Genomic DNA, 26342 nt, shown 5'->3' on the forward strand with positions numbered 1-26342 from the left:
GAGGGGGAAAAAACCCTTAAATATATGTACATATTCACATACCCGTGCAAGTTTTCTTCTTCACACCTTTTCTCCTTATCTCTAACTGCAGAGCTGACCATAAGAGGATATCTGAGCAAAGGTCCTCTATTTATTTTTTGTGCTTTCGAAAGTTCTCCCCTCTTCGCCTCTCAGAGTATAAAGTTTAATTTTCTTATCGGATAATTAAAGACTGCACGCCTCCAGAGAAATTTTCAACTAATATCACAAAAGGGCAGTAACTCTAGATTATTACACAAATTTAAAATCAGATTTAGATATCCTTTTGTACATTACTGTATTGCTTAAATTTGTTGGGATGTGGGCAATGCTTTCTTGGCTTCCAATGCAGCTTCTAGACCATAGATCCCATATTTATCTAGAACTGCATAGTTCAAGATTGGGATAAAATTAGTTACTCTTGAGAAAATCTGGCCCAGATGTATGGAGACTGATCAGTCCCTACTAAGAGCCAAGGTGGCGCAGTGGTTAAATGCAGCACTGCAGGCTACTTCAGCTGACTGCAGTTCTGCAGTTCGGCTGTTCAAATCTCACCGGCTCAGGGTTGACTCAGCCTTCCATCCTTCCGAGGTGGGTAAAATGAGGACCCGGATCGTTGTTGGGGGCAATATGCTGACTCTGTAAACCGCTTAGAAAGGGCTGAAAGCGGTATATAAGTCTGCTATTGCTATTGCTATTAGCAGAGATTGCTATATGTGCCACAAGGATGAAGAAGGCTGGTATCCTAGCTTGCACTTTCCCTAATGTATATGTGTGTAGATTGTGATACAATGCAGAGAATAGGCTAATCATTTCCAAACAATTGTTCACTTCATTTTCCTGTCAAATGCAGCTGCCTGCTTCTCTTAGGTTTATATGAGAGCACATTGGAAACATCAAGAATATCTTAGGCAGTCAATCCATCTTGTAGCTGGGACATTAATATTGCACTTATGCAAAGCAATCTTTCATGTTAAGCAATTTCCCATTTATCCTGGAACAAGAAAAAGAGTTGCATTATGTTTGTTTTAGATTAGGTATCAAAATTAAAATATACATACACTGCAAGGGCACTTAAGCCCACAAAGTTACTGAATTCCTGGAACACTTTATAGCCATGAATAAGTTGTTGGAAAATGGGTAAGCGGAGCAGCTACATCTTGAAAATATTTGAAAAGTAAAACTTAAAAGCTGGAATCCTGTATGTTACCTGGTTTCAGTGAATCCTTTTTCAAGATAAATGTCCATAGGATTTCATTGTAGTTCATCTCTTAACAAAAAAAAAATGTATATGCTCTGCGCTGTATACATTATGCGCATTTTTCAGGGTAGGATTATGAGATATCAAAATAGAGCTTCAAATTGATTATTAATTCTATTAAGAGCTTAGGTGCTTTAAAAAGTTGCCAAGTTTGAAGACATCTCTTCTCCATGCACATGGTGATCCTCAAATAGTGAGGATTTCTTTCTTTCTTTCTTTCTTTCTTTCTTTCTTTCTTTCTTTCTTTCTTTCTTTCTTTCTTTCTTTCTTTCTTTCTTTCTTGAAGCCTCCCCCCTGCTTTTGCTCCCAAGGGGCTGCAAGGAGGCTTGCTATCTCCCCACGCTCTATTTCTCCAAATAGTGAGGATTTCTTTCTTTCTTTCTTTCCTTCCTTCCTTCCTTCCTTCCTTCCTTCCTTCCTTCCTTCCTTCCTTCTTTCTTTCTTTCTTTCTTTCTTTCTTTCTTTCTTTCTTGAAGCCTCCCTCCCCCCCCCGCTTTTGCTCCCAGGGGGCTGCAAGGAAGCTTGCTATCCCCCCACGCTCTATTTTGCCTGCCTGAAGTCTGGTGGGAACCAAAATGAGGCTCGTGGGGATCCTGGAAGGGGTGGGGGAAGGGAAAGGTGTGAGCCCAGTGGAGATGGGGGCGGCAGAAAGCTCCGGGGGGGGGGGCGCTAGCAAGACTTACCTGTAGGCAGGAGGAGGAGGCAGCTCAGTTGGTCTCAGGGCAGACACCATGTGGCAGCTTATGCAGGCAAGGCAGGCAAGGCATCTTAGGCAGGGAAGCCACCTGGGAGGTGAGGAGTGACTATGTGGGGTGGGGTGGGGGGGCATTTGCACTTAAAATGGTCTGTGCATGCGCACAACATTTAAAAAAAGGAAAACAAATTACATTTTTCAATGAAGATTGTTCTGCACATGTGTTCACAGAACAGAAGACCACGATGGTGCTGCAGAGGATAGAACTGATATGGGCATGTGTCCGCCACAGTTACTACCTATTGGGTCGAACCGGACCGAATAGGTAGGAACCCACCTCTGCTTCTAACATAGAGAGCATTGACCCAACAGATGTGTAGATTTCCCAGGAATCTCTAAAAGCTATTGCCAAATGGAAATTTTTAATTTTACCTTTTGGAGTACAATTGCCAGTAAGCTACTCAGAGACCAGATGCAGCCCTTGTTCCTGAAGTGCTATGAATTCCCGATATAGAGAGACACAAAATCCCAATGATACTGTTGAATTAGCAAACCAAATCTTCTTTTTTTTTTAAAGCTTCCTCAGGAGCCTAAAAAATGCCTGATTATTTTTAACGAAGAACCGAGAGTTATTATGCTTGTGTGATCTCCCAAGTACTACTTCCCAATCATTTTCAAACCATGCGCAACACTATTGCTGATGTTCTGCTGAATCTTTATGCTAAAGCTGATGCATAGAATTCAAGCATACCCAGAAGGGCATTCTCACAACATTATATATGCATGTTCGTACATTTGTGATATAGTTGGCTTAATGATACTTAATGCAAAGACAGGCAAGAATTTGTTAGCAATTTACCATCGTTGATTTATTTTTGTACAGAGATGAAAAAATGGAAGAATCTTCTATCCTTCGTGATCTGTTCATTATCATCATTTTTCTTGTCTTTCATCTTTGTTGAATTTGTCCATCCTGAGCCTATCTCGAAAGGCAACATTATTCCATTTAATTCACTGCCTTAATATTGAGCATTTCCTAAAATATTCATTCACTGATAGAAAGATTTTTCTTTTAGTTGAGAATGTGATGAATACTTTTTATTCCTGGCTCAGATACCAAGCAAGGGACTGGATCTTTCAAGAACTGATTTCAAAGCAGTTGGGGAGTTTAATTCCTATGGCATCTTCCCTCTCTTCCAAGACTGAAATCCACTCATTAAATGCAATACCTGCAACCGGATACTAGCAATTAGAATAAAAAAGAACTATGACTAAAGAAACAATTAATTAGGAATATGGTTAGCAAAACAGCTTGCAAAAAACAGGAACAGCAAAAAAAATTCAACTAGTATCATTTCTGCCTAATATTCTGAGGGAGGGAGGGAGGGAGGGAGGGAGGGAGGGAGGGAGGGAGGGAGGAAGGAAGGAAGGAAGGAAGGAAGGAAGGAAGGAAATTCAAAATGTACATTCAAAATCTAGCTTGATAGGAGAGAGATTTTCCTACAACTCTTTATAATTTTTACAGATGGATTTTCTTTCTTTTTTTCTTTCTTTTTTGCCTTGTTTGCATGTATTCATTTCACTTTGTCCAAAACTCCTCCAAACCAATGGTGGGTTTCAAAAATTGTTCGAACCTACTCTGTGGGTGTGGCCTCCTTTGTGGGAGTGGCTTGCTGCCCATGTGACCAGATGGGAGTGGCTTGACGCCCATGTGACTGGATATGAAGATGTTGACAAACTTGTCAGAACCACCTTAAATTCCCTCACACACAGCACTGGCATGCATAAGAATAGGATGTAAACTTGTTTTTTTAAAGGGCATCTTTGGTTTGCGTTAAAACAACTTCAACACACGCAATGTTCTGATTGCACCACAAACGCAGGAGTCATCCTTACCTTTCACAGAGGCCCTGAGTTTTATAAATAGGAGCATGATAGTGCAAAATAATCATATCCAAGGACCAGTGGTAGGTTTCAAAAAACTTTGGAAGCTCTTCTGTTGGTGTGGCCTGCTTTCCGGGTCCACTGGTGGAACCTCTTCTAACCGGTTCAGTAGATTTGACGAACTGGTTCTACCGAATAGGTGCGAACTGGTAGGAACCCACCTCTGCTCCAAACACATGCCATCCCGTGTCAGAAAAAAATTGACTTTAAAGACAGGCTTTGAGGAACATAGGGACTGTGTCAAGGAAACAGTGGGAGGATAATTGCTGATCTTTCTCTTAGTCAAAATTCTCAAATCCAGCCCAATTAGGCTGCAACCCTATCAGAACATATCTGAGTACAAAACTCCCAGAATGAATTGGAACTGATCTCTGAATAAGACCTAAGTGAAAGTATTTGGGAAATATGCAAAATAAAAATAGGTCACTCACTGTTCTTAGCCAGGTTCCTCCTTACAGTGGGGCAGCTGATAAGACAGATCTGTGATGGTGAACCTATGGCAGCATTACACAGTTGGCACACAGAGCCCTTTCTGCGGGCACATGAGCCGTCACCCCAACTCAGTTTCGCCGCGCATGGATGCGTGCATCCTATTTTGGGCCTCTGCTGCACATTCGTGGGGGGAGGGGTGCAGGCTGGGGACACACATGCATGCATGAGGATGGGGCGCACATAGAGGGGTCATACATGTGTGCGTGGGGGGCAGGTTGTAGGGGGGTCATGTACACATGCACAGGAATGCATGCACATGCATGCGGGGTGGGGCACACACAGGAGGTCACACAAAGATGCGCAGATCAGGTGCATGCAAAGAGATGTACGCATGCATAGGCATCAAGGCATGCTGGGGTGGTCGTGCCTGCATTTCATTATGGGTGCAAATGTGCACACATGTATTTTCAGCACTCAGCGCCAAAAAGGTTAGCCATCTGTTCTGACCCCCCCTTCTTCGCTCATTCACAGATGACAGTCAGACAGACTTAAAAGGAAATAACTTTATCAGTCCTGGCTCACCCTGGCTGCGAGCCCAAAAATAAACATAAATAAAGTCTCTGGCCAAAAAGGTTACACAGCAGAATGCAAAAACAAAGAGCTATGACAGCAACACCAGGTTTACAGAAAGAAAGCAAATCTCTTCTCCAAGTGTCTCTTTGAATCAGGGTTACAGAAAGCAAATCACTTATCCAAGTGCTTCTCCCAAACAAACCACAACCGATGAATGACGAACCACAGACGAACGAGTGAACGTTGACTTCTGCAACCAGGGCGTGGCACCATCAGTCCTTTTATCTCCAGAAGACAACACTAACGAGCCCCAGCTGCATTGTTACTCCTGCATCCCGACTCAACTCACAGCAAACTTCTGCTGAGTCACAACAGCCATCACAGGGGGAGATAAATCAAAAGTACAGATTAGTGCCATATTTGCAACCTTGCCTAGCCTAAAGCCTATCAAGTTAGTCCTAGCCTTTCATTATCAATCATTACATAATTCGTCTTTGTTGTTCTGCCATCTATTAACCTGAACTAAAGCAGTCAAAAATTTCACCCATGTCCTTCCAGATTTTGCCCTCCTCCAGATTTTGATCTTCTGTGTTTATTCCTGCTTTTTCTGGTAACACTAATGCCTATGAGAAAATGGGTGTATTAATGCTTAAAGGGAGCATTGGGGAGCTGGGGGGCATCTTGAATTGAATGCATACTGTATGGTAATTCTAAAGAAAAGAAAAGGGTGTGAAAGGAAGATTGTCCAATGAATTCTACAGAGGAACAATTCATACTTTTTTTGAGGCTAAAATTCATGCAGGATTGCCTTACTGATTTGTTGCTAAATATATCTACCCAATTCTGGAGTGTTGGATTGTTAGCGCCTAGGTGAATGTTTCTTGTTGAATATCTTGTTAAGGATAAGAGAGATGGAACGAGAAAAAGGAGGACAGTTCTTTTTCTGAGAATCTGCACAATTTTCCAGGCAGCAGAAACAAGCTGACAACTAACTGAGAAATGAACAGAAGCAATCAGAGAGAAAAACAAAATACCTGACAATTAGGCAGAAAGGATTTCTTCAGAGTAGTCTTTGAAATGCAACATTTGAGGAGGATGCTATTCTTTTCTTTTCTTTCTTTTTTCGTGCATTTGATGGAATTGTTCATGAGTGCAAGACAAAAAAAAGAGAGAAAGCAATTCTTAATCATCAATGTCCTCTTACTTTCAGTAGGAATATAAGGTATCCCCCCCCCCCCGACCTCCATCAAATGGTAGAAAAATGTTAGGGAAATAGAGAAGGGATTTGATTTCACAAAAGGCTCCAAGTCTTGCTTCTCCCACGGTTGAAACCTATTGAATGGAAATATATGCGTCATTCATCTGAGTGGAACATTTATTAAAAGTTGTTGGCATTATTATTTTTTTATTAAAATATTCAATAACACCACAAGCCTTCTGCCACGAGGCTAGCATTCCATATTTTAATGGAGACACTAATTGGATGTCAGTTCCGGAAAGAAAATAGGAAAGAATAGGCATAAAACATGAGTCTATAGATGGGAAGGTTTTTTTGCTGTGCTTGAGAAATTGTAATTGATATGTAAAAGGGGAAAGAGAAGAATAAGTGTTTGCAGAGACAGATAAAGTGCCTGTCTGTCTATCATTATCTATCATTGGTCTATCTATCTGTCTCTCTGTCTCTGTCTCTGTCTCTGTCTCTGTCTCTGTCTCTGTCTCTGTCTCTGTCTCTATCTGTCTTTCTGTCTGTCTGTCTGTCTGTCTGTCTATCTATCTATCTATCTATCTATCTATCTATCTATCTATCTATCTATCTATCTATCTAATCTATCTATCTATCATCTATCATCTATCATCTATCATCTATCATCTATCTATCTATCTATCTATCTATCTATCTATCTATCTATCTATCTATCTATCTATACCTATCTATCTATCTATCTATCTATATCTTCCATCATCTATCTATATATCTCACCTCTATGAAAACCTCCTCTCTTTCTCTTTTCTTTTTTTAACCTCAAATACTTTGAAAGCATTTAAGCAGCTAAAAACTCTCTGCATTCAAAATATTGTAAAGTAAAGTATTTTGGCAGATACCAAAACCTTTGACACTATACACAAAGATGCAAATAAAGCTATCTAGCTTGATTTGGCTTAGCTTTTCAAAAATTCCAAAAACTTACAGAAAAATACACATGCTGTGCCATGTCTTCTAATTCAAATTGTTTGGATCACACTTCTTCTAACCTAATGGTTTTTTTTCCCAAGTGGTTTTCTCTAACACAATGAGATTTTTGGTGTGTGAAGACCTTTCCCAAATAATATTTTTTCTGTACAATTTTTTCCCCAAACATTTTGATAATTCCAACCTATTTTTTTTAAAAAAAAAGATGAAGTGCAACACTGATTTGTGTTTCTGCTCTCTGAGTTTTCAGGATGCAAATTGCCTAAATTCTCTTTAAAAACAACAGTAACAAAATTCAAGGTTGAGTGAAATTCTAATCTATCCAAACATCACAGATGCTGCCAGAACTCATATTAGAAAGAGTGTCAAAAAAACCATGGACTCCACAACTGCTTTTGAAAAAAAAATGTTACTCTCTCTACTAGATTATTACATGGAATCTTCAGAAGTAATGACCTTTTGCAGATTATGTCTGATCAAGTGAGGGTCATATACCTCCCACCTAACCACTATATTGAAACTTTTCCTGATTTTTTCCCCAGGTTTTTTTTTGGATAGCACTTAAACGACATTGTCTTGATAACCCAATGGGTATCTTAGGTAAGCTACAGGTATTTCTGAACAGGGCTAATATTCAATAAATATCAACAATTACCATAACATCCTCTGCTTTTTGTACTAAACTCTAAAAACAAAAATAACAACAGCATCAACTAATCACACAATTTCATCAAGGATATGTACAATGGAAATATGATCACTATCTATCTCTGGAAACAGAGTGTGTGACCGAAATATTTAAAGACTGTGACCCGAATATTTAAAACTTTTATTTGGTGGAAATTCATTTCTTACAAAAGTCGGTAGAAACTTTATTATTCCAAATGCTCTCGTGGCTTCTCTTCCAGACGAAATAAATGTAATATATACCATGCAGTTTGCTCTTAACTACCATCTTTCCCCCAAAAATAAGAACAGGGTCTTATTTTCTTTTAACCCCCAAAATAAGCAGTAGGCCCTATTTTCGGGGGGGGGGGTGTCTTATTATTTTTGAGGTACAGGAGGCGGCAAGCGTGGTCACCTCATGGCTGCTGCTGTGTTGTAATATTTTCAGGGAGGGCTTATTTTCAGGGGAGGGCTTATTTTAGCGCATGCACACAAAAGCCCGATTGGGCTTATTATCCAGGGAGAGCTTATTTTGAGGGAAACAGGTTCGTCAAGTGAAGAAGAGTTTTTTGTTGTTGTTCTAACACCACCACTCCTTTTTCACATCAACCTTCATCATCCCAAGAATATTTCCTATCATTTTCAGCTTAACTTATTTCATCCCCCCCCCCCCCGTGCTTCTTTATTGATGCTTATTTCGAGTTGTAGGATAATGGGGTGAATGCAAATTTTACCGATTCCAACCATAGCTAGCTCTGAGGAGGCTGCATCAACTGAATCATTCATGTAAAAATATTCATATCCCCACTGTGCAATTGTGAAAAGATGCAACTCTTTCGTGCTGACTTTATTGATGATTCTGGATAGCTAACAGTTGAAGTCACACTCTGTCAGGTCCCCAACTCTCCCATCTGTCATTAAAGTTTGGGAATCGTTGTTGTGGAGAAAGTTCAGGAACATTACCAATGTCATTTTAACTATACAAGAGACTGAATGGCCCTTTGCACATGCAAATATACCACTAGATTATTGCAGCATGAAGTGTTTTCTTCTCATTAATGAGCCATCAGGGATGGAACTCCACAAGACCAACTCTCATACCATCTCAGCTGTTGAATGCAGTCAGAAAGTCATATTCTGTTTTATGGAATGAGAGAGGAAGGAATATTATAGCATAAAATGTATTTGATGAGCTCTACGATAGCTTCTGCTAATCAGTTCTTTAAAGGGGGAAAAAAGTTTCTGTTGGTGTTATTCCTCAAATATTACTCAAGCTTATATATTACGATACCTTCTGGGAAATGAAATAATTGGTGAATTCTAAAATGCTTACTTTTATTAGAGGACAGGGTGCTTCATGAAATTGTGACGCAACCAATGACGTCCATGTAGGAAATCTTCATACTCCTGTAGGAGACAAATAAAAGCTGCGTTGGTGGTATCCTTTCTTAAAGCTGTGCAAATCATTTCAAAGAGGGTTTATTTTAATATACAGAAACATGTGTGAAGCTCCTCCCTTTGAATCATTAAAGCAGTCTTCTCTCAATTTTATATGGTTGCATTAAAAGTTCTGGGCTTTTGGCTACCTATTCTGACCCCCCTTGTCCCACACCAACACACACTCCGAGCCAAAGATAAGTTACGGCATTTAATTAACAGACAGACAGGTCCTTGGCAGCAAACCGGCACAGACAAGCTTGGGCAGCAATCCAGCACAGATAAGCCGTGGCAGCAATCCAGCCTGCCAAGCTCACAATAATGTTCTCCGACATTAATTCCTGCGTTGACTTCTGCAAAAGGGGCGTGTGCACAAGCAGTCCTTTTATAGTCTGGAGAGGAGCCTAATGACCACCAGCTGAGTGCAATTACCTCCTGTAACTATGCAACTGTTCCTTACGCCTATTAGCTCTCCGGTGCTAGGAACAACTCCCTTGGCTCCTCCCCACTGCTGATGTCCGGATCACACTCCCTTGTCTCCTCCCCACAAGGCTCAAGTGCCTCCTGGTGGCCAACCAGCCTCTCTGCGCCCTGCTCGGAGTCTGAACCCTGTCCAGGGTCCTCCACATCCTCCAGAGCCGACTCATAGGGACCCTCGCTGTCGGAGTCTGGTGGCAGCTCCAACAGCTCCTGCTGGGCCACAACAGCTATCTATACGTTTGCATGGCCATTTTGCTTCCACCGATTCTTCTTCCCAATCCCAGTAAAACAAAGTCACTCAATATGCATATTCTTACAGAGACAGGGGGGAGCTAATTTCAAAACCCACATAAGAAAAGATGCTTTCCATCCACCACCATGCATTCCAGCATCTCTGTCAAATGATTTGCACAGGTGTATGATCTTCTTTAGATTTGCCTCAATGCTTGTATTTTTTTTTCTCTTTTGCTCTCAAAGCTTGGTTATAAACAAAACTGAAAATATGAATTAATATACAGATTAGATTTTATAGTAAAAATGAGCATGAAGTCGCATTTGGCCAACTCTAGCCCAGCATCCCAAACACAATGTACTGACACATTGGAAGACCTCATCATGACACATCATTTAGAATTGATCTGTAAAGTATTACTTTACACTGGCATGCACTGTAAAAATAAGAAGAAAATATCACAGCAGAACTTGTTTATTTGTTTATCCAGGACTTCAAAATCAATCATAGAACAGGCAAGGATTTTGTCACAGAAGAAGGAAAAGCTTGGAAATTTAATTTTCATCAGACGTGTGCTGACAATGTATCTAACAAGAAGAATAAAAGCTGACCTAAAAATGACACCTCTCAGATCCTGCAGAGATTCCTAACAACTCTGATAGCTACCTCCCTCAATTAGTTATCAATTTAAAGTGAGCAGAAAAGATATAAATCTACAACCAATGCAAGATTAGCCTTCTCTCTCAGCAGAAAGCACACCATTCATACTGAACATTGTGTTAAAACCTAAAATGTTAAACTTATTAAGAAATAAAATTATGTGAGCCAGTGTGGGAGTGAGGTCACAGAGAAGTGTTGATAAAAAAAGGGAACATACTACAGGTAGCCATTTAATGTTCTGGAAGGGGTTGCACTCCCCTTAAAAATCAGATTCATGGTTTAGGATTGTTTCTGTACCTAGTTTTGACACTAAAGTCATAAATGGCCTGTCTAGCAAGAAACATATAACATATAGCCTGTTCTGACCCCCTTCTTCATACACCAAAGCACATCGAGACAAAGATACTTCAAGGATTTATTAACACACAGATTAGACCTTGGCAGCAATCCAGCACAGGCTAACCTTGGCAGCAATCCAGCCTGCCAAGCTAGCCACGATAGCCTCTCCAGCTCTAGTAAATACGTTGATTCCTGCGACGAGCGTGTGGAAAATCATTCCTTTTATAGTCTTGAGAGGAGCCTAATTACCACCAGCTGAGTGCAATTATCTCCTGTAACTGCGTAACTGTTCTTTAAGCTATTAGCCCTACGTTGCCGGGCATCCAGGAAACAACTCCCTTGTCTCCTCCCCACTGCTCCAATGCATGATGTCAGGATCACACTCCCTTATCCAGGAACAACTCACTACTGGCTTCTGGCTCACTCTCCCTTGTCTCCTCCCCACTGGTCCAAGGCTCAGGTGCCTCCTGGTGGCCAACCAGCCTCTCTGTGCCCTGCTCAGAGTCGGAACCCTGTCCAGGGTCCTCGAGAGCCTGGTGCGAACCGGTAGGAACCCACCTCTGGAAGTAACCATCTGTTTTCTGCAAATCAGCTAATTATCTGAATCAAATGAATCGTTTTTATAAAGCTCCAAATGTCAAATATGTAAGTCCACCTGGGTGTTAGGTAAATGCCAAGACTGATTTCAAATACAGCATTAGGATGAAAAAAACCCTTAATAATTACAATACTATGTAAACAGATTAGATAGAATATATGTTTACCTTAATAGTTGTTTCATAATTATTTTACTTTGTCAGCAACCTTGGGAAAGTCCTTATCAGGTTTAATAAGCTCCAGTATACATGTACAAATAAACATTCATAAAGATTTCTAAATATATTATGGCAGAGGTGGGTTCCTACCAGTTTGCACCTATTCGGTAGAACCGGTTCGTCAAATCTACCGAATCGGTTAGAAGAGGTTCCACCAGTGGACCCGGAAAGCAGGCCACACCAGACAGACAGACTCACACAGAGAGAGAAAGAGAAAGGGAGAAAGAAAGAAAGAAAGAAAGAAAGAAAGAAAGAAAGAAAGAAAGAAAGAAAGAAAGAAAGAAAGAAAGAAAAAGAAAAAGAAAAAGAAAAAAGAAAGAAAAAGTGAGAAAGAGATGAAAGAAAAAAAGGAAAAAGGGGCAGAGAGACAAAAGGAAGGAAAGAGAGAGAGAGAGAGAGAGAGCCACTCCCACCAGGTCACATGGCTGGCAAGCCACTCCCACAAAGGAGGCCACACCCACAGAGTAGGTTCGAACATTTTTTTGAAACCCACCATTGTATTATTGTCTGCATAATGCCAAAGTTAGTGAATGAAGAAATCCTCTTCCATCCTACTGTAGCCTCAGATCAAATCACCTTCTCAGAATCTGGCTCAGGTTGTCTTACAGAGCTAGCAGGACAACTGAATTGGTACCGATCCTGCAAAATTGGAGTCTGAAGTTATGAAATGAAATGTCTGTAGGAGTTCCTCATTGTGCAAATGTCTTTAATGTAATTCAATATTGGGTTTCTGAATCAAGTAGCTGCAATAAGCAATATTTACTTGGTCAGATTTGGGGATACTCCAATTAAGTGGATGCTTGAAACACCCTGTGAAATGTCAAATAGTTTATTTCCATTTTCAGAAAGATGTAATGGGTGGTTTAATTAGAGCTATCTCCTCGGGGCACCTCAATGTTGTTGCTTTGCTAATTGAATGGTTACTGTTGGCACTAACCATGATTGACAAGTAATTTAAATTGTACTTCTCAATCTGTTTCAGGAGAGTTCCAAATGAGCTTGAGGAAAACATTCACCTGAGCACTAAATAGTGGGTTCATGCCAGGGGTGGGTTCCTGCCAGTTCTAAGCTCTTCTATAGAAGAGGTTCCACAAATCTACAGTGCCATTCAGAACCGGTTCCAGCTTCCTCCCCCTGCCTGTCCGCACATCATCAAGATGAAGAGCGAAAGGAGGAATTCTGGGAATTGAAGTCCACAAGTCTTAAAGCTGTCATGTTTGAACACCCCTGAGGGTTTCTTTTCTAAAGGGTTAGGGGTGCAAGGGTCTTGTAACTTGACAGCTTTAAGACTTGCACACTTCAAATGCCAGAGTTCCTGAGCCAACATGACTGGAGAAGGAATTCTGGGAGTTAAAGTTCCCAAGCCTTAAAGCTGTCAGGTTTGAACACCCCTGGGTTTTTTTTTTTTCTAAAGGGTTAGGGGTGCAAGGGTCTTGTAACTTGACAGCTTTAAGACTTGCATGCTTCAAATGCCAGAGTTTCTGAGCCAACATTTTGGTTGCTAAGCAAGAGCGTTGTTAAATGAGTTTCATCACATTTTACAATTTGGCCATGCCCACCCAGTCACATGACTGCCAAGCCACTCCCACCCAGTTACATGGCTGGCAAGCCACTCCCACAAAGCAGGCCACACCTACGGAAGAGGTTCTAAAAAAAATTTGAAACCCACCACTGGTTCATGCGTATGGGCACATACATCATCTCTCTTACGATTTTTCCCAGATAGCATGCCAAACCATTCTTATTTGGTTGCAAGATATTATGCAACACACACGCATACACCCAAAAAAAAAAACAAGAAAAAGAAGGAGGAGTAGAAGCAGAAAAAGTTTCTCACAAGTTAATGCACAGCTCCCTTCAATCAGATTTTTATAAACTCCATTCAGAAGTAATTGAATGACGAGACTGAATTCAAAGGTAAATCGGATAATTAGCACTGCATTGCTCCAGCAGGTTTCAGCATCTAGCCAACCTTGACTGCTTAAAATAAAGCTGAGGAAGGTTGGACCTGTTTATTGCTTGGATGGGAAACAGAACTAAAACTCCAAGTATAGACTAGACTCCAAAGTTAAACAAAAAAATCCTAGATGAAAACCATTGGCAAACTACTTTTATATATTTCCTGAGAAAAAAAATATAATGGTGTCCCTGTTGTCCCATAAGCTAAGCTTGTCTTAAAGGAAAATCTTTATTTTTTTATTTAGAAATTCATTATTCTAGGCACATAACACATCAAACAAATAGCTTGGATTCTAGTGTTCCATCCAAGCCAATAATGGAATATAGCCCCAATAATGCCAATCTTCAAGAAAGAACTATCTCCCTGAACAATTATTAGCCACAAATTTTGGTAGTAAGCTGTATGCAAGATACTTATATCATAAATTTATAGATTAGATGGAGGCAGAAATATTTTCACTTCCCAGACAGGCAAATTTCAAAGAACGCAGAAATACCATGGAGCAAAGATTTGTACTGAATTGTTTAGTGAGCTCCATATACTGCATTATTGATCTTAAGTAAGTATTTGATAGTATCTCTAGAAACAATTACGGGGAAAGTTCATAGGTACATCAATTGATCAATGATTGCTTACTCTTATCTTTAAGATTCACAAAAAACACTATTCTTAAGGTATGATAAGATTTAATGAAGAAGATCAGTTTTCCAACTCAGTCCACGCCAGAAGAGAACCTGTCCTGTTGCTCTATTATTATTCAATTTATGTAAAAATTCATATTCAACTATTGAACAAAAACAGAATTTAATTGGCTGAATGCTGTAGGCAGCTTTGCTGTCATTCTATTCTAGGCAGTTGATGCTGTGATTCTATCACAGATCCCAAAACCATTGGAAAGGACTTTGCGATCAGTATTAGTCATAGTTTAACTGTAATTAAACACAGAATAATATTATATTTTCCGTGACCCGTCAAAACCGCGTTCCACAAAAGTGCGGTTGACGAAAGCGCGTATGTGACATCATCACAGCGCGACGAAAAAGATCGAAAAATTGAAATAAAAATTAAATTACAGCAAGCCGATTCACATAAAGGTAAGGGTTAGGTTTAGGGTTAGGGTTAGGGTTAGGTTAAGGGTTAGGGTTACGTTTAGAGCGTTAGCGTTATGTTTAGCGTTAGGTTAAGGGTTAGCGTTAGGTTTTTCGTTAGGTTAAGGGTTAGGTTTAGGGTTAGGTTTAGGGTTAGGTTTGGGGGGGTTAGGGTAAGGTTTTCGCTTTATTTTTACATTTTTTGATCTTTTTCATCACGCTGTGATGACATCACATACGCGCTTTCGTCGACCGCGCTTTTGTCTACCGCAGTTTTGTGGTGGAACCATATTTTCAACAAAGATGAAAAAGTTTAAAAAATATTATTAGCAAGTAACTATTTTGACTTACTTGGGATAGATTTTCACTCAACAGGAACTCAACATTTTTAATATGTTATCCAGAAGGAGCAAAAATATATGTACAAACATACCTCTTACAAGAGGTATATGTTATAAGAAGACACTCAAGATTTAGCTGGAAAAAACATACTGGGGGTATTCTATTAATAGCAAGAATCTGAGCATTGGTACCAATTTATAGCTCTAATAATGGAATTGATTAACTCAGTAACCCCATCACATATAATTTTAATAGCTTGTCAAATGAGTATTGTAGTGTTAAGAACTTAAAGCTACTAAAGTACTTTATTCGCTTAGCAATTCAGTTATTCACAAACAAGTTTGATAATTTGGTCACGTCATTTTAAACATTTAATTGCTTAGTATTCTAACATTTATATTTATAGAGCCTCTTACTTTGCTCTATTTTATTTCTCTCAAATTATTGACGTTGTCTTTTATTATAGCTTAACCCAAGTTTCATAACCTGCAACAAAACTGACTCAATGACTATAAGAAAGGAGTGTGTTTTTCATTGTGGTTTATTTGCCTTTAAAACGCTACACAATTTTATTTATGATTAACGTATCTATATTTTGGCAATGTCCTGATTATTATCCACGATCTGTTATCTTTCTCACTTTGAAGAGCTAACATGACTAAAATCCTACTTTTCTCAGTTTTGATGCAACTGTTGTTGAGCTTTCAGAACAGAGTAATCTATCACTATATCTCTCCTGAGCTTTGAAGGATGGAGATCTATTTCTATGGAGGAGCCGATGTTATGGAATCCCTCTTCTTGGTAAACTACAGGAAATCATTAGAAACAGAACTCTCTTAGGATTTATAATTCACTATCTAATTCTTTTGGGTTTGGGTTTGTTTTCATATTTTACCTGTGGTTAAATTCTGGGGGGCCGCTTATAATGGAAGCAGTATGTACAGTAATATAATTTTTTCACATTACTTATACTGTAAATATGTAGAGTAATATAATTTTGTTTGTACTGTAGTTACTTTACAGTTGAGAGTATCGAAGTTTCATAGACTTTTATGTTAACCAGGGTCAATACATTGTCCTCAGCAGTCCTCTTTGGAGGCTATAAGGATACACCATTGAATTAGCATTTACATAAAAATGGTTCAATGGAATCTTTGAACCATGTATTCCTTTGCTTTTCCCTTTATAACAATATGTGTGTGTGTGTGTGTGTGTGTTCTGACCCCCTCCTCCGTCCAGTAACGACAGCGAGCTGGCGGGATGGCGCTTTCTTTTGCCCGCCTGTCAGAGCTCAAGCGAGCGAAAGAAAGAAAGCGCTTTAGACAGTGGGATGTTGGGGGAGAAGACTGCCTCACCAGCCATAAACCTCACCGCACATCACAGTATTCAGTACACTGCACTCTATAATGTGATAAAAATGATTAAGTTCTTGTGGCACTGTTTTGACTGAGCCTGAAGTCTTTAAAAGGACCATCTGAATCATTTTCAGATTTTTATTTTCATTATTCAGATTCGTCAACTGTATGTTTATGGATTCCCATTTATATATATGAGAAATGGAGTGTGGGGGGAGGATATGACACGCAGTAGCGATTCACTTCAGCGTGAATGCTGAATCTTACTTTTAAGAGTCAGGAATGGCTCTTTTCAGTAAATAACAAATATGTACCTAACCTTATTCCAGCATTTAAAAAAAGACTTTTTTTTAAAAAAGTAATATTATTATTCCAAAATATCTTGTATCTAAATGGAGAGGGATACAAGGACAAATTGAAGCAGAGGGCAGTAATTTCAGAAGCAAAGCTGAGAAAGCAGAAATGTATTAGCATCTTTATTGCATGTATAATTGGATTTCTTTTATTTCTGATTGGGGAAAGGGTCACCATCAAAACATACCACTATAAAAATCTGTAATTCAGATTTCATTTTCTGCCGGAATACAGAAGAAACATTTTACATAAATAGGATCCATTAATCATTAAAAATAAAGGTTAGGTGTAAATTAGGCTGGCACAGTACTCTCCTTCTTTCTGATTATTGATAGCTTTGCCATGAAATTTGTTTTTCAAAGACGTGAAATGGGATTTTTTTCCCCCTCGAAAACAATGGTGTATTTTGAGAGAGAGGAAAAAACCCAATAACTTCAAGTGGGCAACTTGTGAAATCTTATTGCTTTGACTTGAAACAATGCTGTAGACAAACTCAATACCCGAGAGCTCATATATCTCATTGCTGGATATATTTGGTGACAAAATCTTTCTCATGCTCTTACCTGCTCTATTCCAATTTGCAATCTGCATCTCAGTTACCATCAGTGTGGCTTCTCACAGCTGCCCCTTGCATAAGTTCACAGTCAAACAAGATCCTCAAAGATCTAGTGAGGCAGGTTTGCTTCAAGATCCCTTATTTTTGCAAGAAGCAAGGGATTAGAATCTAGGAGGGCCTTTCTGCTCATTCATTGGTGAACATATTAAGTTGGGCGCTCCTTTGATCTTTACAAAGGGAGTCTTACTTTCAGCTGCCCACAGTCATTAAAGAGGCGGGTGGTCTTAAAATGTAAACAGATAGATAGATAGATAGATAGATAGATAGATAGATAGATAGATAGATGGATGGATGGATGGATGGATGGATGGATGGATGGATGGATGGATGGATGGATGGATGGATGGATGGATGGATGGATAGATGGATAGATAGATAGATAGATAGATAGATAGATAGATAGATAGATAGATAGATAGATAGATAGATAGATAGATAGCTGTTGTGGCCCAGTTTGAGCTGCCACCACACTCCGACAGCGAGGGGCCCTATGAGTTGGCTTTGGAGGATGTGGAGGACCCTGGACAGGGTTCTGACTCCGAGCAGGGCGCAAAGAAGCTGGTTGGCCACCAGGAGGCACCTGAGCCTTGGACCAGTGGGGAGGAGACAAGAGAGTGTGATCTGGATGTCAGCAGTGAGTTGTTCCTGGATGCCCAGCACCGAAGAGCTAATAGATGTCAGGAACAGTTGCGCAAGTACAGGAGGTAATTGCACTCAGCTGGTGGTCATTAGGCTCCTCTAATTCTTTCCTGACGCATATTAGCTCTTCGATTCTGGGCATCCAGAAACAAATCACTGCTGGCTTCTGGATCACTTTCCCTTGTCTCCTCCCCACTGGTCCAAGGCTCAGGCGTCACCTGGTGGCCAACCAGTCTCTCTGCGCCCTGCTCAGAGTCAGAACCCTGTCCAGGGTCCTCCACATCCTCCAGAGCTGACTCAGAGGGCCCCTCGCTGTCGGAGTCTGGTGGCAGCTCCAACGGCTCCTGCTGGGCCACAACAGGCAACTATATAATTCAAGAAGGGTGGAGATTAAGGCTACCAGGCTAGAAACTGGGAGAGCAGGAATAGTCCTTCTTTAAACACAAAGGCAGCTGGATGGCCTTGAGCTAGTCACTCTCTTTCATCCCACAAAAAAAGGGAATGGCAAAATAGTTTTGAAAAACCTTTTCTAGAAAACTTCTTATTCAGACACTCATCTAGGAACTCACTGGGAATCAACAACTAAGGTAAGGGGGGAGGAGAGGGAAGGGGATGGGAGGGAGGGAGGCAGGGAGGGAGGAAGGAAGGAAGGAAGGAAGGAGATATTGCTAAGGCATGTTTATGATACGGTACAGGAGAGTTGAGGGGAAACAATCATCCAATTTTTAAAAAATATTGTGAATGTGTTTGGCATGAAAAGCTGCCATTTCCATGCCAAGTCTATGTTTTGGAGAATCCCACAATGAAGTATGTAAGCTTCAGTATGACATCTTGGCACATCCCCAGTTGCTGTTCTCCACTGAACTTGTTATTTTCAAAAACGTAACAATGATTTGGAAAGCAGAACAACAGGACAGCTGTGCCTCTCTGTTTTGGCAAATTAGCATATTCATAGGCAATCAATAATTAATATACTACTTGCCTGAAAACATATGGATGAAATTACATCTCCGATCATACTTATTCAGGAAGGAGTAATACATGTTTGGCTTCAGTAGTTATTGTACAAACTTCACTTGAGAACAGAAATGGAAATGATAATTCAGTTGAATATCTCTCATATGTGCGAACAAAACAATTCACATTTAGAAAAAGATGCAGTAGCAGATGGTAAGTTAACTATATGGTTTTCCTCCATTTGAAATCTGTAGAGTTATGGGTTTCCTTTCCTTAAAATAATAATACCATGAATTTTGTTATATTTTCCCAAGGATGTGAAAGAAAATATTAATTTATCTTATTATGAGTTCTGAATATTATGAAAAATAAACCCACAATTCAGATGAAGGTGTTAAAATGTTTAATTATATTAATGCTTGGCAATTCTAGTCTTCACAAAACAACCATTCTAAATTCTCTCCCTCTCCTCCAGCTCTCTGTTTCTGTCTCTCTCTGTTTCTGTCTCTCTCTGTTTCTGTCTCTCTCTGTTTCTGTCTCTCTCTTTCACACACACGCACACACACACACACACACTTATAAGACTACACACATTTTTGTTTTGGAAAAATAAATGGACAACCAATGAATATGGAATAATCATCAATAGCAAACATGACTAATATTAATATTATTTATATATAATATTATAATATAATATTAATGAGTGGTTCTAGTTCTAAAATTTGGGGTGCATTTTTTTAAAAAAAATGTATTTTTACTTAGACAATATCAATATCCTCTGGGATTGGGCGGCCTATAAATTTAAACAAACAAACAAACAAACAAACAAACAAATAAATAAATAAATAAATAAATAAATAGATATTAACAACATTCTGGCACATACTTTTTCAATTGGCTGGAAATAAATGCAGTGTGCAGATTTCTAATTTTAATACCTTAAAGGCCACTTTAAAGTATCATAAAGTTTCGAGGGAATCATATCATAGTTCTTTATGGAAATCTGGTTCATTAGAAAGACACTCAGGAACAGTGTCTTGTTTTTATATAATGGCTATAATCAGTGGTGGGTTTCAAAAATTGTTCGAACCTACTCTGTGGGTGTGGCCTCCTTTGTGGGAGTAGCTTGCTGCCCATGTGACCGGATAGGAGTAGATTGCCACCCATGTGACCAGATGGGAGTGGCTTGACGCCCATGTGACCGGATATGAAGATGCCGACGACACTTGTCAGAACCACCTTAAATTACCTCACACACAGCACTGGCATGCATAAGAATAGGATGTCAACTTGTTTTTTAAAAGGCATCTTTGGTTTGCGTTAAAACAACTTCAACACACGCAATGTTCTGATTGCACCACAAACGCAGTAGTCATCCTTACCTTTCACAGAGGCACTGAGTTTTATAAATATGAGCATGATAGTGTAGAATAATCATATCCAAGGACCAGTGGTGGGTTTCAAAAAAAATTGGAACCTCTTCTGTAGGTGTGGCCTGCTTTCCGGGTCCACTGGTGGAACCTCTTCTAACCGGTTCGGTAGATTTGACGAACCGGTTCTACCGAATAGGTGCAAACTGGTAAGAACCCACCTCTGGCTATAATAGTAAAAGAGGTTTAAAAAAAAGTTGTCACTCCAGAGGGGAAGGGAGGAAGAGACAAAGGCAAAAAGTTTTGCAATCTGACCTAACATTTCCCTAGATTGGAAACAATAATAAAGCAGGATAAGTTACAGGCATACATACACACCCATCACGTTAATTCTTTTTCAATGGAAGCTAAGTTACACAAAACCACAAAAATGAATGAGAAAAGCCAGCTGTATAATTCAAAGTCAGAAGATATGAAAAAGAAAATGTAACTAAATCTGTTCTACAGCAGCAACATTCACTAATCCTTCAATGTCGCATCCAATCTAAAACTTTACTGATACCAACAAAATATTCCTTGTACATTTATGAAGGAATAAGTTCAAGTGAACCTCACATACCTTTGACTTACTCCCTGATCAGTGTTAATGTTTGCTTAGCACTTCTTTATGTTACTTTTATGCTTTATTTCATCCTGTTGCATTCTTATCAGAGACAGCACCCAATTTTCAACAAAAAGTTGGTGAAAAACTTTTCAGAACTGCTGTCTATTCATTTTTTTTCTAAGAGCTTATCTCATGTCTTACTAACCACGGCATAAAGATACTTGAGTGTTGTTTTTTTTAAGAACGTGTTCTCTTGCTACAACATTTGTCTTATCGCTAGTCCACCGCAAAGCAGCTTATGTTTATCTCTAGCTGCTCCCATTTTAAAGTTGCATTTTCCCTCTTCTTTTAGCACTAGGCTGTAACTAAGCCATTCCTGAACTCAGGTCTACCCATGAAGTCCAAAGACAGTTTATACGAAAGGTATTTTTGGATGGAGGGTGGATCTCATCTGAAACACGAAGGCTCTTTCTATATGCACTCCTTTTTCACTCTGCACCCTCCCTCCTTCCCACCAACCTGTCAATCGAGTTATTTTTGGACACATGATTTATAGCATTTCTAGCACTCTGATGGATCTATCTTCAGAAAAAGGACAAGTAATAAGTTAGTGATAGGAAGCATCCTTGCACCAGGCAATTTGAAACATGACTACAGCCAATATCCTAGGTTCTATACACACATCACTGTTGTGGCCCAGCAGGAGCCGTTGGAGCTGCCACCAGACTCCAGCAGCAAGGGGCCCTGTGAATTGGCTCTGGAGGATGTGGAGGACCCTGGACAGGGTTCCGACTCCGAGCAGGGCGCAGAGAGGCTGATTGGCCACCAGGAGGCGCCTGAGCCTTGGAGCAGTGGGGAGGAGACAAGGAAGTGTGATCCTGACATCATGCATTGGAGCAGTGGGGAGGAGCCAAGGGAGTTGTTCCTGGATGCCCGGCACCGAAGAGCTAATAGGCGGAAGGAACAGTTTACGCAGTTACAGGAGATAACTGCACTCAGCTGGTGGTAATTAGGCTCCTCTCAAGACTATAAAAGGAATGATTGTGCACACGCCCTTTTGCAGGCGTCAACGTATTCACTTGAACTGGAGAACTCTTAGGGCTATCTTGGCAGGCTGGATTGCTGCCAAGGTCCTGTCTGTGTGTCAATAAATCCTGGAAGTATCTTTGTCTCGGCGTGCTTTGGTGTAGGACAAGGGGGGTCAGAACACATCAGTACATGTTAAAAAGCAAAGGATGTTCAGTGACAAGGGAAATGGGAATCTACCAATTGCTGCTCATGAATTGTCCCACAGTAAATCCATATGACGGGGCTTGTCATAAGCCTCTTTATTGAAACAGATGATGAGGAAATCATATTTAAAAAGAAAGCTGATGCAAATTCTAATAGCCTTTAGTGTGAAAAGTGAAAAAAAAGTGGGGTGCATTTTTCTGGAAGCCACGTGGACAATCATAAAACATTTTCAACACGTTTCACAGCAATAAATAAATAGCTTTATCTAAAGTAAAAGTTAGCCTGTCATATAATTTCTCAAGTGACTTTTCAAACAGTCAGCCAGGCCACAACATACTGTTAGTAATTTACCATTCTTACTTTCATTTGACATACTTCAGGTGTTTAGTAAATGTCCAGTGGTGGGTTTCAAAAAATTTTGGGACCTCTTCTGTAGGTGTGGCCTGCTTTCCGGGTCCACTGGTGGAACCTCTTCTAACCGGTTCGGTAGATTTGACGAACCGGTTCTACCGAATAGATGCGAACTGGTAGGAACCCGCCTCTGTAGCTCTCCCACTTAATAAAAATTCTCGAGGGAGAGGGAGGTGGGAAAAAGTCTATCATGGACAATTTTTCTACTACAAATCTTCACAACCAGAGTTAAGAACTTTGACTGTTGCAATTTATTGGGTAGCCACAGGGGGAGGAGGCTTAAAGGAGCATAACAATTACCACAATGCTGTCATGGCACATATGAATCCATTGTGGCATCTACTAAACAATTATGATTCTCTTACATACCAAAGACTCCAAGATTATATAAGTCTTCCTTCTAAAAGATGTAAAGTGTGAAGCATCCATTAGGCTCTGTTGATGTGATTCACAATGCTCACAAGTTAAATGTAAAATCTCTCTCCTGGTATCTTTCTCCTGAATCCCCGCCCCAACACACATACACACACACACACAAGATTATGGTAACCTTTTAGTCTTACAATAGGTAGTGAGCTAAATAAGGTTAAAGACACTGATCTGTCTAGAGTTATGTAGCAAGCTTCAACACTACAGACTCATAGTAATTTGTTGCTAGCCAAGTAGCCTTGTTTTCATTGTGTATGTAAAAAATCGAAACTAAGAGCAGATGTCAGTTTTAAACACGGTAAAAGATTTTACACACACAAGATGAAGAACCTAATGGAAAAAAAAATCACAAAATATGCCCTAGTCATCTTTGTAGAAATCCATTTGCATTGAATTATTAGCTTGGAGAAATGAAATATTCCTAAAAGATGATTTAATTTCACCAAGAGTTATTGGCCTATGCTTGAAATAGAACATTCCGTTCTTTGGCATATGATTAATTGGGTTATGATGAATAGTGTCAGATAAGGAAGCTGTACTTCGCATACATTAATAATATTACACTCTAGCCATTTGTTCCACTACAAAAAGAACAATAACCTCCGCAAAAAGTAGAAAAATCAAATCCATAATGTGAAACAAATTTATGACCAAAAAATAGCCAACTCACAGTGCAATTTTATCTTTTAGATTGTAGGCAGTTAGACAAGGTTGAGATTATTCCCAAGGTGTCCTACATCTGTAGAACATGGTTCAAGGGCAAAAGTGAGTGAAGGATAGGAAAGGAAGTATTTGGAGAGGAAAAGTGTAGAATTTCAAAGGCTGGTTCTATCTCTGATATTAGCATAAGGTTATAGCAAGAAAGCAGAATATGGAAAAAAAAAATGCATCCATCACAGTCAATCAGTAAAGTATTTCCTAGACTCCTCGCCACATCTTGCCAAGCTTCACTGATCGTTTCACATTCTTTCTTGGATGAGTCTCCTGCCTTCTGTGGGTATTTTGTGGAATATTATATTCTACACTTTTTCACTTGCCATTTTTCCTCTAAACTTTTTTTAAAGCGTTCTAAATAAGAATAGGCCAAATATATTTCTTCCAAGCCTCTACACACTATGTTCTATGCTTACTAGAACTGTTCCTTTTTATATGTCTGAGTTTAAGAAAGGGCTTACACAATTAGCATTTCACCTCATTCAGTCTGAAGAACTGGCAGGGTGGTGATCTTCTTGCAGATAAGCCTTTGATCTTCTTCATTGAAGAGCCAAGGTGGCGCAGTGGTTAGGGTGCAGTACTGCAGGCCACTTCAGCTGACTGTTATCTGCAGTTCAGCGGTTCTAATCTCACCGGCTCAAGGTTGACTCAGCCTTCCATCCTTCCGAGGTGGGTGAAATGAGGACCCAGACTGTGGGGGCGATATGCTGACTCTGTAAACCGCTTAGAGAGGGCTGAAAGCCCTACGAAGCGGTATATAAGTCTAACTGCTATTGCTATTGCTATTCATCCCATCTATCTTCAACCCCAGAATCACCTACATGGGTGTCTTAAAATGCTGTTTCTGTCAACACTCTTGTTCCCCACATCTTATTCTCGAAGACTTTGATGAATCCGCTTCTAGTCTGACCGAGCACCTCTTAAATTATGACTGCCTAGCAAACATCACATGTATGCCAACTTTATGTAGCTCAGATCTGTCATTTGAGAAAATGAAAAGGTTCCATTTTGGGGATCTTTAAAAAACTTCACTTTACCCTTCTGAACTGACTGACTGGATATAATAGACCTTTATGGAGTTAGGTCATTGACTGCATATAGTTGTGCCTAATTAGGTTCCTACTATTACAGGACATTTGGACAGATTGATATCTGGTGGAAGAGTGATTAAAATAGTCTTTTTCGATCACTTTTTGGTAATTTTTTTTTAATGTACTTGGGGAATAATCTGGTTTCTATTAGATGAAACTTTGATTGATTCGTATAAAATAGCGATAGCCCAGGGAAATGTCACAATTATTCTGACTGACATCTTTCTGCTATGTCACATCAGCTTTTCGTGCTGTTAGGGAGCAGAGAAGAGTATGTGACAGATGAACAAAAGTGGAAGAAATCTCACAACAAATGAAAGTGAGCACAAGTTTAGAATTGTTAACCACCTGATGTGAACTCACAAAAGCTCCATCCATGATGTGCCTTTATGATGGAAGTGGGTTCTGATGTGGTGTTATGACATCCCCCAGGCCTCTAGAATTAATTGTTTATGGATCCTTCTGAGTCTTTGGAAAGCTGAGCTTCTCAAACTAGGAGTGAGGAACTACTTGTCTACCATGACTCAACAAATGCGCACCCGACAAAAACGCGCCGACAAAACCGTGGCGAGAAAACCGTGACGTTGAAATCGCGCCCACAACAGCGTGCTGACAAAACCGCGCCCACAAAAGCGTGATTACGGTTAAGGTAAGGGTTAGGGTTAGGGTTAGGGTTAGGGTTAGGGTTAGGGTTAGGGTTAGGGTTAGGGTTAGGGTTAGGGTTAGGGTTAGGGTTAGGGTTAGGGTTAGGGTTAGGGTTAGGGTTAGGGTTAGGGTTATTACGTTGTTTTCGCATTGTTTGTTGATGGCACGCTTTCGTTGGCGCGCTGTTTTCGGTGCGCTGTTGTGGGCGCAATTTCGACATCGCGGTTTTCTTGCCGCAGTTTTGTCGGTGCGCATTTGTCGGTGAACCCTTGTCTACTTCTATTCCCAAGTATTTCATCTTCTTCCGCATCCTGTTTAACAGCAAATGAAATCAATGGATCATTTTAAGGCTTGGATTGGGATACCATGTCATCCAATGACATGACATCCAATATAATTCCTCCTTACTATTCAACTTCAAGGAAGCAACTGGCAAGTTAATAATGGGTGGGATAAGGAAGAACAAAGTGAAATGAAATCCAGAGAAAGTGGTGTTATGGGCCCCTATTCAGGTAGTCCTCAACTTACAACCACAATTGAGCCCAACATTTATATTGTTAAGTAATATGTTAAGTGAGTTTTGCCGCATTCTATGACCTTTCTAGCCATAGCTGTTATGTGAATCATTGCAGTTGTTAAGTTATTAATACAGTTGTTAAGTGAATCTGGGTTTTGCTTGTCAGAAGGTCACAAAAGCTGTTCACGTGACCCCAGGACATTGCAAATTTCATAAATACGAACCAGCTGCCAAGCATCCAGATTTTAATCACATGACCATGGGGATGTTGC

This window comes from Thamnophis elegans, chromosome 11 (genome assembly GCF_009769535.1).
Source record: "Thamnophis elegans isolate rThaEle1 chromosome 11, rThaEle1.pri, whole genome shotgun sequence".
Classification (NCBI taxonomy): Eukaryota; Metazoa; Chordata; class Lepidosauria; order Squamata; family Colubridae; genus Thamnophis; species Thamnophis elegans.